This window comes from Bufo bufo, chromosome 4 (assembly GCF_905171765.1).
Source record: "Bufo bufo chromosome 4, aBufBuf1.1, whole genome shotgun sequence".
Taxonomy (NCBI): Eukaryota; Metazoa; Chordata; class Amphibia; order Anura; family Bufonidae; genus Bufo; species Bufo bufo.
This window is the reverse complement of record NC_053392.1, coordinates 612,900,055-612,913,134: the sequence shown is the minus strand read 5'-3', so window position 1 is coordinate 612,913,134 and position 13,080 is coordinate 612,900,055.

Sequence of the window (13,080 nt, the reverse complement as noted above, 5' to 3'; positions counted from 1 at the left end):
TTCCCTTTTTCTCATTTACACTTATCAACAGCCAACTACTTTCCACTACCCTAGTGGCAGCAGGGGGACTTTCCCAATTCTTCACCCAATCATTAAGTTGTGTTCTGTATGTAAAGAGCATCATACCTGGGGGAAGGAGTAGTACCCGTCATCCCCAAATCCAGCCCCTCAAATTTATACATTTACTAGGACTAGATGATGCTTGAAAAACGTATTGGCCCAGTTGTCATTTGGAGGCTGAGTCTCTGGTGGCAGCATGGTCAGTCCTAGCAGTCACACTATCAGTAGCTGCATCCCGCTCGGTTTCAGGATCCTTTTGCAGTGAATCTCATGGATCCAATGTCTGTACAGAGGTGACTGTACTTGGGAAGGCTTACTATATCTTGGCTAGAAAGACTTCCTGATGTGTCTCTTTGCCATCACCCAGTCTCCAGGCTTTAAATCATGAGTTCCCTGCATACAGTTGAGATCTGGGATGGAAGAAAGAACACGGTTGTGAGTTTCAGTTAGATGCTTATGCAGTTCCTGGATGTCCAGGGACAGTGAGCCATGAGTGGCTTGCAGCCACTTGAGAAAGTACAACCATGTCTTGGGGACACTCCCAAAGAGTATCTCATGTGGGGAGTGTTTTTGTCTTACTCTTGGGTTGATCCTGACATGGCAACTGACTTTCCTCCATACACCTCTGAGTTTTCATTTTTAGGGTGCCGTTTAAGCATTCCGCCCTGCCACTGCTTTGGATTGGTAAGTTGTGTGGAAGGCTTGTTCTATCTCTAGGGTTGCTGTGGTCTCCTTCATACGTTCACTAGTAAAATGGGTGCCCCTATCATTCTCTATGGCCTCTGGCACATCAGATCTGCAGACTAGTTCCCTCATTAGTTTCTTGGCTGTCGTCTTGGCTTTTGCTTTGTTTACAGGCCAGGCTTTGGGCCACCCCGATAATAAATTTACACAGACCAAAAACATATTCGGAAGCATGTGGCTGAATGTAGTCCACCCGTAATCTCTGAAATGGCTAATTTGGTTTCGGGGTACATCTCCTTGGAACTTAGGTAGGCCTGCCTGGGTTATGCCTTGCACATATAAAGCATCCCGGCACAAATTGAGCAGTTGCATTCAGAAACCCTGGGACAAGCTAGTTCTGCAAGACTATGGCACACATCGCTCCCTTGAAGTTGTAAACTATGGAGCGAGCCAGGTCAGCCACCATAGGGAACATACAACGTGGCAAGCAGAGTCTAGTGCCACAGCCCTCCTTTTCCTTGTATGGGACCTCCCTCCATCCATACTTATTTTTCTTGAAGGGATATCTGGTTCTGGACGGTATGTACCAATTCTAAGTCAACTGCAGTCTTAGCAGATGAGGCAGCGAGTAATACTGCCTTTTTGGCCACCTGGTCTGCCAGGGCACTCCCAATAACCACAGGGCTTTGCTCTTTGGTATGTGCTGACACCTTCAATAATACCGTCTAACAGCATTCTTTCTAGGCTTAAAGGGAACCTGTCATCAACTTTATGCTGCCCATACTAACAGCAGTATAAGGCCTCCTGCACACGACCGTATGGCTTTTTCAGTGTTTTGCGGTCCGTTTTTCACGGATCCGTTGTTCCGTTTTTTGTTTCCGTTGTGTTTCCGGTTCTGTTCCGTTTTTCCGTATGGCATATACAGTATACAGTAATTACATAGAAAAAATTGGGCTGAGCATAACATTTTCAATAGATCTGGCGGATCTGGTCCTATGGCGGAGATTTATAGATGATGTCATCTTTATTTGGAATAAAAGTAGAGAGGAACTAAATCTTTTTCTGGAAGAAATTAACCAAAATCAGTTGAATTTGAGATTTACTGTAAGTATTGCAGAAGAAACAGAGTTCCTGGATTTAAAAATAACACCAGGAGAACGTAGGTACATTTGCAATACATTCTCAAAACCGACCTCAAAAAATAGTTTTATACAGTTTTCCAGCTGTCATTTACCTACTTGGTTGGTAAATGTCCGATATGGCCAGTTTCGCCGAATAAAAAGAAACTGCACACAAGATCAGGATTTTGAGGAGGAAGCGGCCAAAATGAGAGATCAATTTTTGGATAGGCAATATCCTGAAAAGGTGATTAATACAGCATTGGAAAAAAACAGAAAATTAGATAGAAGCACCTTTTTTACAGACAAGACAGCAATGACTGAAATAATACAAGATGGTGAGGCTATCAATAACAAAATTGTCCTTCCATTTAATAATAGTCATAAACGGTTACAAAGAATTATCAAAACCCACTGGCACCATATTTTAAGTGACAAAAAGATAGGCCATCTATTACCAACTAGTCCTGCACTAGTATTCACTAAGGCACCTAATCTAGGTTTAAAAATAGCCCCATCCATTAAAACATCTAAATTAACGAAAAATGACAATACAATCTTGGGCACCTGGATGAATTTAAAAGTTTTTTTTAAGTGTGGGAAATGCATGGCGTGTAAGGTTAATCCCACATCTAGAAAAACCACCACTATCTCCTCAACACAAAATAACTACACATGGGAGATTAAGGATTGTCTAACCTGCAATACGACAGGTGTTGTGTACCTGATCCAGTGTCCGTGCAGGAGACAGTATATAGGCAGGACTAAACGCCCTATGAAAACCAGGCTGGCCGAACATATAGCCAATATAAGGAAGGGATACGATAAACACTGCGTATCTAAACATTATAAGGATACACATAATAAAGACCCCTCAGGCTTGGTATTTACGGCTCTGGAAAAGGTAGACAGACATTGGCGAGGTGGAAACTACATCAAACAGATGTCGAGGGCAGAATCCAGACATATCTATCAGTTTGGATCAATGCTGCCAGTGGGTTTGAATGTGGAACTGGAACTGGCACAAGCGGATGGTATAAAAAGCGGAGTAACACAGGTGATGCTGTACCACTGACGAAGGGAAAGAGTTCCCGAAACGCGTCTGGGCCGCACACCTGTGAAAGTGATACCTCCGCACCTTATGCATGGCCATGCAGAGAAGATTTTAACGGAAGAAATCTGAAATCCAGGACGTAGAGCAGAGAATTAATCATCTACTGCTCTTTACTGTCCGGACACAGACCACATCCGAAATCCCGCGAGATTCGAGATTAGCGATTCACAGGAGTCAGAAGCAAGACGCCGACAGCGTCCCACGCTGTTCACCTCTTGCGCACTTTTGCAGAGGCACCAACAAGCTACAGCAACGCGGGTAAGAGAACCCCATCTGTGAACCCCACTAGACGGGTATGCTACTCGACTGAGTAAGGTGACTATATATCTTCTATTACCTGTATCTAAGGACATTGGGATACGCCGGCTCACAAAAGTAGGAGCTGCAGGGCTCAGTTGTTGAATTGCTGGACACTATTAGCATTTGGACTTGAGCTCAAATCCCGCAGCGCTACATACCTTTTGAGCGTGCTCTGGACATTGAAGTGCTATAATATGGATACACTCTACCCCAGTGTTGTCTACATACAAGGGACTGACGTTATTATTATTCCGAACTGTGGTTATTTATCAAGCAATTTTTATTCTATATTTTATTATGTCAATTGTAGATTTATGGTATATGTTCACGTGCTATACTATTGTGATTTAATTAAATTTTATCAAATTGCCACCCTTGGTCCAAGTGTTGAGTGCTCGCCCTAAACTTTGATACTTTGCTATATATACCACTAGAGGAGGGGTGATCCTCTATATTGGGCTAGTAGCACCTTTATCCAGAACCCCGTCTGGAGTGAGCCACCATCTTTGAGTACTTAGACAATTTTCAATAGATGGTTCCGCAAAAAACGGAACGGATACGGAAGACATACGGATGCATTTCCGTATGTGTTCCGTTTTTGTTTGCGGACCCATTGACTTGAATGGAGCCACGGAACGTGATTTGCGGGCAATAATAGGACATGTTATATCTTTCAACGGAACGGAAAAACGGAAATACGGAAACGGAATGCTTACGGAGTACATTCCGTTTTTTTTGCGGAACCATTGAAATGAATGGTTCCGTATACGGACCGTATACGGAACGCAAAAAACGCCCCGTAAACGGGGGGAAAAAACGTTCGTGTGCAGGAGGCCTAAAGTAGAGACAGGCGAGTTTTCAGCGGTCTGTCATTTATGAGTTAAAAGTAAGTGGTTGCCGAGAACCAACATCACAATCATTGCAGACTGGGCCTGGAAAAGAGTCCCGGCCACCTGAGAAGAGTCCTGGTTATTCATGACTTCCTGCTCTCCCTGCCCACCTGCTGATGACTGACATCTTCTGCCTAGTTTTCTCCCTTTCTCTCTAGGAGAGAACTGACAATCATCAGCAGACGGGTAAGAGTCCAGGAGATTATAATAACCAGGACTCTTCTCAGGTAGATTTGACTCTTCTCAGGTCCTGGGCTGCGATGATTATGATCCTGGTTCTCAGCAACCACTTACTTTTAGCTCATGAGTGACACACCGCTGAGATCAGCATTTCTGTCACTATTTTATGCTGCCCTCAGTGAGGTTAGCATAACGTTGATGACGGGTTCCCTTTAACTGCAGAGGTCCAGAAGATGCGGATTTGTCAAATGGCTCCAAAATGATGTGCTATACCAAACCCATACCTCTAGTCCATATAGATGTTCACCTCTTTTCCCTTACCCAGGTTACACGCTGCTGTGAATGCCTCCTGTGCAGAACAAATACAAGGGAGTGGTTTCTGTATCACTGCCTTACCTTTTTGAGGAATCTTCCTTGGTCGTTGTCCCATGATCTGAAGCCATCTACAAAATACTCAGTGGTAGAACATTAGTAATATTTGGTAACCCTTTAGTTTCCAGCTCCATCAATGTCTGGCAGTCGTGCCTGTGTGTCAGGTCAAATTTGTATTTCTCACTGGCTGATTGAAAAATGAGGGTCTGTTTTCCACTCTCTCTTCGCCCCTTTTCTGAATCCACTGGCAGCAAGGTGGCTGATTCAGAACATTGCAATGTTTAATAACGAGATTGTAGGTGCGAGGAGCGAAACCTCGTATTTGGTGAGTCTGGCTGTAGAAAGGTGTCTGGTCTGGGCTTGCTGTAAGGCCTCAGACACCCAGTGGGGGCACTTGTAATATGAGAGGGCTCCTCTATCTTCTTAAAGGAAATGTGTCATCAGAAAATGACCTATTGTTTAAATCACATTTTTATGTTTTACATATTTTTAAAGAATTTTTGGTGGTGTTATTTTTAGGTTCCTATGTTAATATCTATATTTAAACAAAAGACATAAAATCCTGCAGTTTTCGCACTGGCCACTGAGCCTAATAATAGGCGCCACTTCTTTGTACAGATTACTTTACAGCAGTTATCTGCTTATCTAGACACAAAGGTGATCTCATTACAGGCAGGATTAGAATGACAGATAATGCTTGTTTCACATACGGTATGTGTCAAACAGATCTGGCTGAGAACGGCATGTCGGATCAGTCCCTGCTCTGCCTGAATTCCACATATGTGAAACAAGCCTAAGACAGGACCAGGATCCTCCATTCACAATAGGTGATCGTCAAAGCTTATCTATTCTTTCCTTGTACAATGACGTCTGCACAGGACACTGAGCATGCCTAGAAGACTCTCCCATAGAAGTCAATGAGGTCCCCTCCTGACCATTGTGTCTATGGACCATGGGGCTGCCGTAAAGATATTTTTTAATGCTTTGTAAATGCTGTTAAGAACCGTTCAGGCAAGATGGCCGCCCCCATAACTATGTTCAGGGAATGGAATAAATAAATCTGCAATCAGAAAAAAAAAGAAGAGATTAATTAAAAAAAAGGAGATATGCTACTATCTGGTTTTAACTGGCCGGTAAAATTTTTGGTGACACATTTCCTTTAATGAGCTCAGCTACAACCGCTCGTACACGGGAAAGGGATCCCAGGATTATGGGATCCAGAGTGGCACAGTACTGTCCAAGGGACTTCTCTTTACCCCATGTTCTTATATGAGAACCCCCGTGGCTTGCCCCAGTTAATGTATTAGGGATCGATCAACTGTCTCCGGAGTGATGGTAAAGGGAGTTCCGAAATAAGGCATGCAAACAAAGGGGCCGTTGTACCGGAGGCATCACGTATCCAGAAGCAACCATACTAAAATAGGCACGTAGATTTTGGTAGTGGGACTTTGTCTATGGCTTTACGACTGCTAGGTCTCGGATGTTTAATGCCCAGAGACATACAGTGTCTCTTTAACAAAGCTGAAATTCCTCCTTTGAAGCCTTACACCCATTTGCAGCCAAAATAAAAGAAGTGACTTTGAATCAACATGACTCTTCCACTGCGGCACAACAGAACAACAAATCATCCGCACACTACAATAGTACTGTAGCGGATTCACGTGGTTCCCCGGTGTCTAGTAGGCTTTTCAGAGTTCTTGAGAATGGGGAAGAGGAGTTAGCGGCTCCCTCCCCTCTATGTCATCTATGGTCACCCCTCTTGGTCGGGCTGTGTGACCTTCCTCTACCAGTTTTCTATTTGGCAACACATGAGGTCAGATCTCTGGTCCACATTTAATAAGGCTACCTTCACGCTCGAGTTTGGTGTGGATCAGTCATGGATCTGCACGAACGCTTCCGTTCAGATAATACAACCGCATGCATCCGTTCAGAACGGATCCGTCTGTATTATCTGTAACATAGCCAAGATGGATCCGTCTTGAACAACATTGAAAGTCAATGGGGGACGGATCCGTTTTTCTATTGTGCCATATTGTGTCAGTGAAAAACGTATCCGTCCCCATTGACTTACATTGTGTGCCAGGACGGATCCGTCTTGCTCCAGACAGAAAAACGCTGCAGGCAGCCTCCAGAGCGGAACGGAGACGGAACGGAGGCAAACTGATGCATTCTGAGCGGATCCTTTTCCATTTAGAATGTATTAGGGCAAAACTGATCCGTTTGGACCGCTGAGCCCTGAACGGATCTCACAAACGGAAAGCCAAAACGCCAGTGTGAAAGTAGCCTAAGTAACAAACATAACATTCAACTCATAATCAAACATAGTAACAGACATAAAGGGCCCATTTACTGCTCACATCTGAGCTCACTGAACTTACAGGTAAAACTTGAAAAATGAGAATATCGTGCAAAAGTTCACTTATTTCAGTAATGCAACTTAAAAGGAATTGCATGAATGCAGGTTGAATAAGGTTGAATATTCTAGGCTCAAAGTGTCAGATTCGTCAGCTAATTAATCCATACCCCCTGAGCAAAGGGGACCTGAGATTGTGACTTTGGGGTTTCATAAGCTGTAAGCCATAATCATCCAAATTCTAACAAATAAAGGCTTAATATCTCGCTTTGCATGTAATGAGTCTCATATGTTAGTTTCACCTTTTAAGTTGCATTACTGAAATAAATGAACTTTGCACGGTATTCAAAATTTTCGAGTTTCACCTGTATAACAAAAACAGTTTCCTGGCGCTCCATACACATTATATAAAACATGAAACGTTATAAACATGTAAGTGATTTCTCTCCACACACTCAGTACCTCCGCTTTATGCATTTACCTTGCTGTAAATATGTCTTATAAGCTCTTAGGATGCACAGACACTTTACATGCTACAGCGCATTTCTCTGTAGTGACCCGTGCCGTCTGCCTTCATGCGACTCAGCAGCACCCTCACACATACAAGCACAGCTCGCTCCGAAAATCACCCCGTCCCAATACAAAGAAACATTATATGTTGCCCCAGTTCTGGCAGACAATGTCAACATCTTCTCATCTACAAACAGAAGAGAAAAATACATATACTAAAATAACAAAATCAATACAATGTCATGTGGTCTTAACCCTTTCAGCCCCAGAGGTTTTTCCCCATTTTCGTTTTTCACTCCCTGCCTTTCCAGGGCCATAACTTACGAACATATTTTCTCGTTCACATAGCCGTATAAGGGCTTGTTTTTTTTTTTGCACTAATTAATCTAATTCCACCATTTAAAATTGAATATGATGTAGTGGCATTCTGTTGAAAAAAAATCCAAATGGGGGAAATTGAAAAAAAAAAATGCAACTCTGCAACAGTTTTATGGGTTTTGTTTTGCGGTAAAACTGACCTGTTACTTTCATACTGCAGGCCGTTATGATTATTTTTGTGTTTTAATACTGAAAAAAAAAAGAAATTATATATTTTTTCTTTTCGTCACCATATTCTGACCAATATAACTTTTTTGTAGTTATGAGTACAGAGCTGTGTTAGGGCAAATTTTTGTGCCGGGCGATCTGTACTTTTCATTGATACCATTTTGGGGTGTGTAAGACTTTTTGATTACTTTCTATTAAATTTTTTTTTGGAAGGTGAAGTGACCAAAAAAACAGCAAACGTTTGCCGTACGGGATAAATATTTCAATATTTTAATAGTACAGACATTTCAAATGCGGCGATGCCCATGATGCGTATATTATTTTTTTATAGTTTATGCATTTTCATTTTAGGGAAAGGCGGTGATTTTGTTTTATTTTTTAAAACTTTTTTATTTTTTACTTTTTTATACTTCGTATAGGGAACTATAACAAGCAATGATCAGATTGCTATTCTCATAGACTCCAATGCATTGAGGATTTTACTATATTCCTGACTGTGGCAGGGCTCCATAGGACAGAGGCTGCCGCACACTGCACCAGATGCCGTGGTCACGCATATGAGGGGTTAAAAGTCCATGATCAGCATTACTGCCGGTTGCAGACATTAGGCCCAGGTGTCTGCTGTTTAACCATACATACTCATCCCGGACCATCATGGAGTACTAAAAAGGGTTACCCACCGCAGTTGTTGAATTTAAGTAGTCCCATGGGAGATCCTCCTGGTCGGGTAAAAAAAAACTTGACCTTCCTGGGTTTCTAACACCATGGACGTAGATACAATGCTTCCAAGAATCTTTCTCTGGGAAACAATGCCCTGCAGAGTAATTTATTTTCAACAGACATAATTAGGCGGGATTATATTCATCAAATCAGTGTAAAGCAGAACTGCACATTTACTGTGAAGACTGGACATGATGCAAATTACATAGAGCTACAGGAAGCATTATACATATATATCTAAATGGAAGTTCTCCTGGCCCCCAATACTATCCCAGTATGAACAGTTTTTTTCCCCAGTTTGCACCATGTGTCACGGCCTCGGTGTGTGCTGCGACATTTTTGCCGTGCATGCTGGTTGCCGATGGCAACTTGTTTTTATGCATGTGTGTGCGCGCTTTCCCTTTTAGGATGTTTCCTTTCCCTGCTTTGGTGTGCATGGGGTTAAGGTGTGCTTGGTAGGTGTGGTAGGTGTGACCTCAGTCCTCCTATATGTTGGTGTGGTGGAGCCTGAGTGTCAGTTTGGTTTGTTTGTCAGCTTGGTGTGGAGCTCTGCTCCTGGGCTGAATGATACTGTCTGTGTGAGCTATCCTTATTTGTTATTTTGTATTTCTTGCTTTGTCTGTCGTCCCCTCCGATGTGTTTCTGTCATTCCTCCCCCCACCTGGTGTATGTAGTTATAGTGCAGGTTTTGCTTGGAGGTTTGATTGTTGTATGAGGCTCCAGAAGGGGCGGGCTTTCCCGGAGGGGTTTAAGCGAAGACTCGCCTGTGGGCTTTTCCAGCTTGGAGCCACTTTCCATCATGGCTACGGCAGGTAAGTGATGATTGCATAGTTATGTTACTGTGTAACTTACCTGCCATACTGTTTAGCCCATGGCCTTCTATCCTGATTGCCACTGGGCTGTTTGAGACACCATTCATCCGTGGTGTTGGATGAATGGGTGGTCTCTGCCCTGTCATTAGGCCTAGGGCTTTGTAGGGATAGTAGGGTCAAAGGTTGGTGAGCATGAGCCCCCTTACCTTCTGAGGCGGCTCATGCGGTAGGAGTCTAAGGTGAGTTCAGGGTTGCGCTAGGTGGTGACCTGCTCCCTGTTCCTTCCTATCTGGCATTGCAGCCACTGGCATTGCACGGTGGGGGGTTTTCCCCACTCCCAGCCGTGACACCATGATATGGACACAGCTTATGAACTCTAAATGATCCTACAATAAGTAAGACTAACAGGGATACGTGAGATTTATTGTTAATGCAGAATATATCTTTTTGAGGGGGAACCATGAAGAGCGGTCTGTGTGTGAGCGAGAAGGAACCATGGGGAGCGGTCTGTGTGAGAGAGGGGGAACCATAGGGAGAGGTCTGTGTAAGAGAGGGGGAACAATGGGAAGCGGTCTGTGTGAGAGAGAGGGGGAACCATGGGGAGCGGTCTGTGTGAGAGAGAGGGGGAACCATGGGGAGGGGTCTGTGTGAGAGAGAGGGGGAACCATGGGGAGCGGTCTCTGTGAGAGGGGGAACCTTGGGGAGAGGTATCTGTGAGAGAAGGGGGGAACCATGGGGAGCGGTCTGTGTGAGAGAGAGGGGAGACCATGGGGAGCGGTCTGTGTGAGAGAAGGGGAACTATGGGGAGCGGTCTGTGTGAGAGAGGGGGAACCATGGGGAGCGGTCTGTGTGAGAGAGAGGGGGAACCATGGGGAGCGGTCTGTGTGAGAGAGGGGCAATCATGGGGAGCAGTCTGTGTGAGAGAGGGAGAACCATGGGGAGCGGTCTGTGTGAGAGAGGGGCAATGATGGGGAGCGGTCTGTGTGAGAGAGGGAGAACCATGGGGAGAGGTCTGTGTGAGAGAGGGAGAACCATGGGGATCATTTCCTTCTAGTCTCTGCTGTACATTGGAGGAGGCTACACTAATTTATCTATAGAAGTTATATCCTAGTGACTTCAGGACCTTTGATGTCATGGTCATGTGATCAGTCACATGAGGGGAGGAGAAAAGCAGTGGAGATTTTTTTTTTTCAGTTTAAAACTTCCTGTCATGTAACCAATGTGACGTCATCGCAGGTCCTGCAGCCTCAGTAGGTGAGATCTGCAGATCAGTTATTGGTCGGGGGATGTGTAAGAGAGGGGGAACCATGGGAAGCATTTCCTTCTAGTCTCTGTTGCAGGGATCTCAGGTCTCCCGGACGTTCAGGGAGTCTCCCGCTATTAGATAGCGGCTCCCTGACGCCCGCATGTGAAACAATATATCCCGGAAAGGTTTACTGATAGCAGAGCAGAGAGAAGAGAAGTGACAGGACACAGAGTTTAGATTACAGGTTGAATTAACCCTTTAGGGTCAAATTGGCTTCTCAAGGAGATCTATATGTTAAAGGCATCCCTTCTTCTGTCTCATTCAGTAGCTATAGAACTATTGAGAGAGATGTATTTTTTTAAAATATATTTACACATTTAACCCTCCATTTTAATTATATTATTTACCCCAGTGTTAAATTCACCCCCCTGGATGCTTCTTTTTTTTTCCTACAGTGGGGTAGATAATTACACACAGGGTTTTAAAGAATAAACTTCCTGACTCAGACCAAGAGCTGACTCAGCGAGTCAGCAAGAGAATCGAAGCATCCGCGCATGCGCATTGCGCAACCTAAACTTCGGTTCACTTGTTTCTTGTCAGCTCAGCGAATGAACCGATTCATGTGAAAGATCCGAACTTCCCATCTCTAGTTTACTCGCAGTAAACCTTTCCGGCAACCTGTAGCAGTGTCCCCTTCTCGGCGCGTGCGCACAGTGCAAGAAGAAGCTGATGTCAGCAGTCCGCAACGGCGCATCAGGCTGAGCCTGTGCGCACGTGCGGGATCTCAAAGCAGGAGGAGGGGGAGGGAGGGAGAGGCGGCACTGAGGAGTAGAAGGCGGCGCTGGGCACGAACGGCGATGCGTGCGGCCGGGCACCATGCATCCACAGACCTCCCCTGCTTGGGCACCTTAATTCAGTGATTGACAGGTTAGTAAAACCTGTTTTTCCACAGACTAAAGCCACAAATAGCTTTTATAAGGCCACCTTAGAAATCAGAATGCTACCCTGGACATGAGCAGATGTTTAGCTCACAGGGCTTATAGGTGGTGACAGAATCCCTTTAATAATATACAGAAATATGATAATTTGGGGCAGGGTATTGAGCCCCGTCCTCCACACCATAGAGCAAAGTGTGCGGATACTGCAGATGTCTGGAAAATGTAATAAAAAGTTTGTGAAAGAAAAAAAATGCAAACCTCCCTGAAATAAGTTTTTGCAGGTTGGAATGTCTGCTGTTGTATATTGGAGGAGGCTACACTAATTTATCCTAGTGACTTCAGGACCTTTGATGATGTCATGGTCATGTGATCAGTCACATGAGGGGAGGAGTGAAGCAGGGGAGGTTTTTCACTGTGCAGCACTTCCTGTCATGTGACCAGTGTGACGTCATCGCAGGTCCTGCAGCCCCAGGAGGTGAGATCTGCAGGTCAGTTATTGGTCTTGGTTCTGGGTTTATTAGAATGGAGCGGTTCTATAGGTGACATATAGCAGGTCCAGCCAGCAGGGGGCAGCACCGGCCATAGAGAGTCTCTGCTCACACAGTCTGGAGGTCAGGAGGGGAGTTCTCCTCAGACATGTCTGCTCTCCCCCTGGAATATTAGGAGACCCCCAGACCCCTGTAAGAGGGGCTGTTCTCCTGGATTAGAGGGGTCTTCCATCACACAATGTCCTGTGATGTCACTAGGATATGGAGTCAGTGTGTGGTCGGTGGGGACAACCTCTTCTAGATGAAGGGGCTGCAGCGCTGTGTCCTCTCCTCACTGTCCCTGCACAGCGGAGGGATGCAGCACTAAACCAGTACTGTGGCCCATTCATTCTCAGATTCAATGGGGGTGTTAACAGCTGGACCCCCACCTATCACTCAAACTTATGGCTTATCCAATCAAAATAATTCCACTTTGTGATATTTCTCTCACTTGTCCTTGTTTACCTCAGGTTTCTTACTTGCAGGACTCTCTTCTTTTTAGAGCCAATGGTCCTTTCCATCAAGGACCCACCAAGGATAGAGAAGGACAGAGACCACATGGCTGCAGAGATACTAGACCTCACCCTGGAGATCATCTTCTTGATAACTGGAGAGGTGAGAGTCTCACATGACGTCACTCTTATCTCTAGTAATAAACCAGGGAAATGTCTGGAAAGGTGAAGGACTCTTAGACTATCTGTAGTGATCGG